Consider the following 6227-nt stretch of genomic DNA (forward strand, 5'->3'; position numbering starts at 1 on the left):
CAAAGAACAGCAAACAACTTATTTTTTCTTTGTGAGGATAACCAGCAATTTTCTGTTTGATCTCCTTCCTCTCTTGCTTATTCCTCAGCATTCTGAATTTCTTTAATAGTTTGCTTTCAACAAACCTTTTTTTTTCATTTTCAAGAGTGCCAGCATAAGATATGCTAATTAAATACAAGCTACAAACCTGTCTTAGATGAAAAGGCAATAAAAGCACACAAACTTACCTGTTCACAGAGAAGGATAGTTCAGACTAGAGATCCACTCTGTGAGAGAGATGGAGTCCCAAGAGGAGCGTTTGTAAAGGAAGCTCTTCAAAATATCTTTATATCTTCTACATAATATGTTCGTTTTGGTTTTCCTCCTCTTTAATCAAAAAAATGACTGATGGGAGAAAAGTAGGTGTTTAAAGGATGTAAAAGCCTTGTCTTGGTTGTAAAATGAACAGCATATTAAGAGAAGCTTCTCTTGACTGCAGGCGTGTGATCTACTCAACTTTCTTTTGGTTCAACCCCAAACAGCGACTGTGGATAAATGGTATCTTCTTACTTATGACATCTGTTCCCTGTGTGAAATCAGACATGCGTGTCCTGACTTCAATAACAAAAATGCTTTTTTCCTAGCTACTTGTTATTCTTGCTACACCAACATAACTGAGAGAGTATGAGCTATAGCTCTTGTCTGTCTAAAACAGAGCTATGGGATAATTAAAGGACTATTCAGTTATTTCTATGCAAATTAACTGCCTAGGTGAAATTTAAAACATAGCTTGCTCTTCAGAACATTTGTCACTTGTAGTGATCTGCTAGGAGACAAGAAGTTAGAAGACAAAAATGTTTAGTTGCCTGATTTAATTAATCTGGAAACTTTTAGGTAGAAATTCTGTCTTCCACTTGCCACGTGAGCTTGTTTTTTGAAGTGACTGAAAACACTGAACAATTCTCTGAAGCTGGAGGTTTAACCTCCCTCTTGTACAATTACTGCTTCATTCTAGATCCATTCTTGCCCTATATGCCACTTGGGCTGAAGATGGCCTTCAGAGAGAGGATTTCTAGGATGACTCTGGAACAGCAGGTCACTCTCTACATAAAAAATGGCAAGGCACTGCAACAATTTTTGTACTACAACTTATACCCTTTTCTGGAATGTGGTATTGATGTTTAAATGTCTTTAGGTATATACAAGGGGCACCAGTGATCAGTATGTTCTACTCAGAGTGCTCTTCCTCACCTCTTACACTACAGTGGGTGAAACCCACTGGCTATTGACTTACAGTTAATTAAAATACTCCTTCAGGTGAAGTGCTAAAGCACTATCTGGGCTCTGAAAATGCTAGATTTTATCCCTTCTAACAATCCCATGAAGAATTTGCATCAAATTTACATGAACCTATGCTTTCCTTTGGTATAACCTTTTGCCTGATCCTATGACCTGTATTCTTCCATTGAGGTTTCTTCAGTTCCAGCTCTGCACTGTCACACAGCTTCTCAACAGCTTATTCGGGAGCTGCATGATCTGACAGGGAGTAGACACAGAGTTCTGGATAAACACATTTTTTAAAAACTGCAGGAAATATCAGGGTAATGCTCACATGAGGCCTAATTTATCCTCTGGTCACTTAATGCAGATAATGGAGGCCGGTGATAGAGTGTGCGTGCCCTGGGCTATACCTTGGTTCATTACACACACGTGGCTCCCTCTAAGTTTAATGTGAATTTAACGTACCATGGAAAGAGAGGACATACCCTTCAGGGTGAGTGCACGCTCTCAAAAAGCTAATGAACTCCCACAATAATGCCTGTTTCTAAGATAGCTCTAAAGACTGAATATTGATAACTAAGCACTTTCATGACTGATACTTAACGCTTCAAGTGTTCATCGCAATCAATAGATCTTTACACATTAACATCGCTCTGAACATTAAATGTGTGGGGAGCATTCCTGCCTTCAGACCTTGTTTTTTTCCTGACACCTTCAAAGAGATGCCCGGTTCAGAAGGGCAGTGGGGCACAGCCCTCACAGGGCCTGCTGACCGTCAGAATTGCTCTTCTGGTCACTTCGGCCTTGCTCACACTCAGGTTTTTGGCGCAGGCGCCCCTCTGGGCCTGCCCGGGCCGGTCTGAGGGGCTGAACCCCGCGTTGGTGCCCCGAATGTTTAATGTGCCAAGCGGACACGTTCCACGGGTCTCTCTTGGCCGCCCGTGTGAGAGCCGCACACGCTTCGCCAGCCTCTGCTGCCGAGCCAGACCCGCTCTCGCTTCTAAAAATAGCGCGGCTGAGCTATAAATAGCAGCGCCTGGAGCGGCTCCGGAGTGCCCCCGCCAACGCTGCCGCTGCTGCTGCGGGGGAGAGCGCCCTGGGGAAGGGCCCCGAGGGGAAGGGGAGGGGAAGGGAGGGAGGATGGATGGATGGATGGATGGATGGATGGATGGATGGATGGATGGATGGATGGATGGATGGATGGGAGGGCAGGCGTGGATGGTCGCGGGGCAGCGAGCCGGGGCAGGGCAGGGCGCTCCTCCCCGGGCAGCCGCGGGCACGGGTGGATCCGCGGGCTGCTGATGCTGCTGTGTGGGGCCGGGGCGGCGGCAACGCGGCGGGCTGCCTCCCTCCATCCCTGCTTCCCTGCCTCCCTCGGCCTGCGAGGTACCGCGGCTCCCCGGGCAGCGGGAGGGCAGCGGGCGGCGCGGAGCCAGGAGCAGAGCCCTCCTAGGAGTGCCCAGCGACACCGGCGCCGTGGGCACGCACGGAGACACAGCGAGCACACCCTGAACACCGGGAATCCCTGCCCACTGTGAGGGTGACAGAGCACAGGCGCAGGTTGCCCGGTGAGCTGTCCCTCCTAGGAGATATTCAAAAGCCGCCTGGACACGGCTCTGGACCTCCAGCTCCGAGTGGCTGTGCTTGAGCAAGGGGCTGGACCTAATAACCTCCAGAGGTCCCTTCCCACCTCCACTGCCCTGTGATCCTGTGAAATCCTGTAGAGCCTTGCTCGGAAATAGCAGAACTGAGGCTCGTCCTTCACGTAAGGCTTCCAGAACCATGCTAAAATTTAATAAGAGCTTTCTAGTATGGTGTGTTGCTGTTGCTTATGGCTTTGTGGTGGAGAAGGTCTCTTAGGGCAAACTTTGATTGCAGCTAGCAGGCCTCCAGTGGAGAGCTGCTGGTGCCTTAAGAGAGCGAGCAGCAGGGAATTGCATTTAATACCTCCTCCTTTCAGTTCTGACGTTCTTTCTGCAAGGAACAGCAGGGCTCCCCTACTATGCTGTATGATCTCGCCCTGTTAACTAATTTCGCCTTGTAACAGGAATGCTCTTGCTTGCACAATGAAAATAAAAATTAAAGTCCTGTGTCAGTAAATCCTGTTAGCTTCATGGTGCTGTAGTTTTAAACAATGTTGTTGTCTCTTACTGAATTGTTCTCTGCTTGCTTTTTGATCTAACCTGTGCCTTGCACCATTTGAGAAGATAAGAAAGAGCAAATAAAAATCAGAAAACTGTCCCACACCACTGTAGGTGGTCATTTACTGAGAAGAAGAGCTGAGTCTCCATGATGAAGTCTAGCAGAAAGTGACTAGCAGAAAGTGGCTTTTATCAGAAAATAGTTTAGTTGTGAAGGTCCAGTACAGCTGTACGTTTTGAAGAGTTCATTTTTTTAAGTCTTTAGCAGTAAACAAAGTCACTTTCAACCAACCCCTAACGTTATTTGAAGAAACTACTTGAGTACATTGCAGCTAGCTGAGCAAGGTCTCATAAGACAATGCACCACACATCCTGTGTAACAACTGAAGTTACAGAATATTACATGTATCTTGCTCAGTAACTGAACCACCATTGAGTTTTGCTGCTGAGCTACGGGTTTATTTGCAGAGCCAGCAAGGTTAGGTTTTGGCAGCAAAAAAATGGACATCTGTGGTTAGAAGGCCAGGGAAAAAGGCAGAACTGCTGACCACGAAAGGGGGTCTAAGGAGGGGTTTAGAATCAGCTTAATCGACGTGAACCACTTAGAATGCGCCGTTACGAATATGCATAAAGCCTATTATTGTTAGTATATAAGGAGTTCTGGTACAATCAATAAAGCGGATTCCTGCTGATCACTCATATTGAGCGTCTGGGTTTCCCCTCTATCGCGACAGTACATAGTTTTGGAATACAAGATAGAGGTGCGGCCTCTCTGTTGCTCTCACAAACATGCACATACCTGCCCATATTTCTTCATACTTTCTGCTTGAAAACACCTGTGAGCTTCTAGAGGATCAAATTGTGACTTTATTGGGGCCAATGTCAACATCACTGTGGACTTTAGTGGGGGCTGGAGCAGGAACCAAATTTACAATGGAGATTGAAAATCACAAGTAAAATATACTTGCCCATTACAATCATTATATTTTTAAGTGTTTTATTGGGCCAATTGTAAAAGATAAAAATGGGAAAGAGACTTTATGTCTGGTCGTTTTTTTTTCTCCCTAATCTTTTTTTAAAAGAACTACAAAGAAATAAAAATATGCAGAAAGGTGTCCTGATTACTTATGGACTAGTACAGTATGAAAATATTAAGAAATTGCAACAAAATAAAGAAGTTCCCATCTAAATAAATGAAATGGTCACGAAGTTATAGAAACACACTCATTCATACACAAAGAGTTGTCAGTTGCCCAAAAATGTGGAATCCAAAGATCTTTTTTAAGACACACCAAGGAATATACAGGTACAGGTAGGTAAATAGAGACTTCCAGATTTGGCTGGTGCTGGCAGCCTCATCCATTAAGATAATGAGAAAGTCTTAACTGTTAGTTATTTACAATTCTTTGGCAATTCTTAGTCAAAGATTTTATGTTTGTAACTCAGGAAAGAAACATTAAAATATCATTCTTTTCATCCTGCAATAGCTGATTAAGCCAAGATCTCACAAACAAATGATGATAACTTTACCACTTATAATTCTCCCAAACTTTTGCTGGTCTCAGCCTTGGCTAAATTTATTATTAACATCTGATAACATATTTTTCCCTGTCCTCCAATACCACATTACCTTTGTGACAGTGCAACTTTAGAGAATTTGGCTGTAAACCATAGGTTTAATTTTATCTCAGCACATTTAGACATCAGTGGCTGTCTTTAGTTCTTCAATTTAAAACTTTGAAGTTGTTAATTTGGCCTCATTAGTTGAAGTGTCACAGTATACAGTTCACAGGAGTATTTGGAAAATTTTAAAATGCTGAGTTAAGACTACTTGCCACTTTAGAGGAATTGAAATGCTTTCAAGGCAGCTGCTGAAGTGTTTGCTAGTACTAAAATGTATTGATAAACACTGAGATCTTGTTTCTCATCCTTTTAATTGTGTTTAAAGATGGCACAAACTGATGTATCAACTACTCTGTAGGAAATTCTAATAGATTTACTGGGAAGAATAATTAATCTCTTCCTTTTTTCAGAAGGTAACTTCTGGGTGTTAGAAGATGTAGTATGAGGGCAAGAAAAAACTGGGTTATATATTCACTTGCTGAAGGGTTTTTTTTCAGGTACTTCAAAGACAGTATCCTCGTGGTAGGATGCTGCACTAGAGGGACTGTAGTTCTGATACAAAGGAACATTCATCTTAGTGACATATGTCACAGAAAGCTCAGCTTCTTGAACAGACAGTGCTCAGTGACTTGTACTGGCTCTGTAGTTATCCCCTGAATCGTGCTTCATACAGCCTCATATGGGGCTTTTTCCTTGGCATTTAGGAACAGAAGCATCGCTGTTCCTGCTATCCTTGTGCTAGAGGCTTTATGACTAGATGGAGCAGAGCTGTTTTATTGGCTTTTGGCCACCAGGAGCTTTTTGCCTGCTCTGGAGAAACTTCCAGTTTGCTGGAATCCAGTGCTTCACCTGCCCTTCACTGCTGTGGCCACACTGGTGGCTGATGGTGACTTTGCTTTGTGACACCTGACACTGCTTATGCCCCACCAGTGCCGAAGGTTCTGGGCTGAGCTTCCTGGCCACCCTGCCAAGTGCACAGCATGCCCCTGACATGACATAAGGAAAAGAAGTTCCCAATTTTTAATTTCTCCTCTTCAACCATCAGTCTGTTATTTCTATCTGATGCAGCTGCTGCAGGAAGAGGCCGTATTACCTCTGTGAACTGTGGAAACTTGTAGCTTACCGCTGTGAGCCAGCAGGTTTCAAATGGGAACTGCAGTTCCTTGGGAAGATCTTATGTTCAAGATGGTAACCTTTGACCTA

The 6227-nt window shown here is 44.0% G+C and overlaps 1 protein-coding gene across 1 annotated transcript in view; it reads right to left on the reverse strand.

The window, feature by feature from the left end:
• Positions 1 to 438, reverse strand: part of KCNK2 (potassium two pore domain channel subfamily K member 2) — a 128767-nt gene extending 128329 nt beyond the window's left edge. Inside the window, exon 1 of the mRNA XM_010393593.4 lies at positions 228 to 438. The gene's annotated coding sequence lies outside the window, so the exon portion shown is untranslated. The remainder of the gene's footprint in view (positions 1 to 227) is intronic.
• Between the last annotated feature and the right edge of the window lie 5789 nt (positions 439 to 6227).

The sequence above is a fragment of the Corvus cornix genome, chromosome 3 (genome assembly GCF_000738735.6).
Source record: "Corvus cornix cornix isolate S_Up_H32 chromosome 3, ASM73873v5, whole genome shotgun sequence".
Lineage (NCBI taxonomy): Eukaryota > Metazoa > Chordata > Aves > Passeriformes > Corvidae > Corvus > Corvus cornix.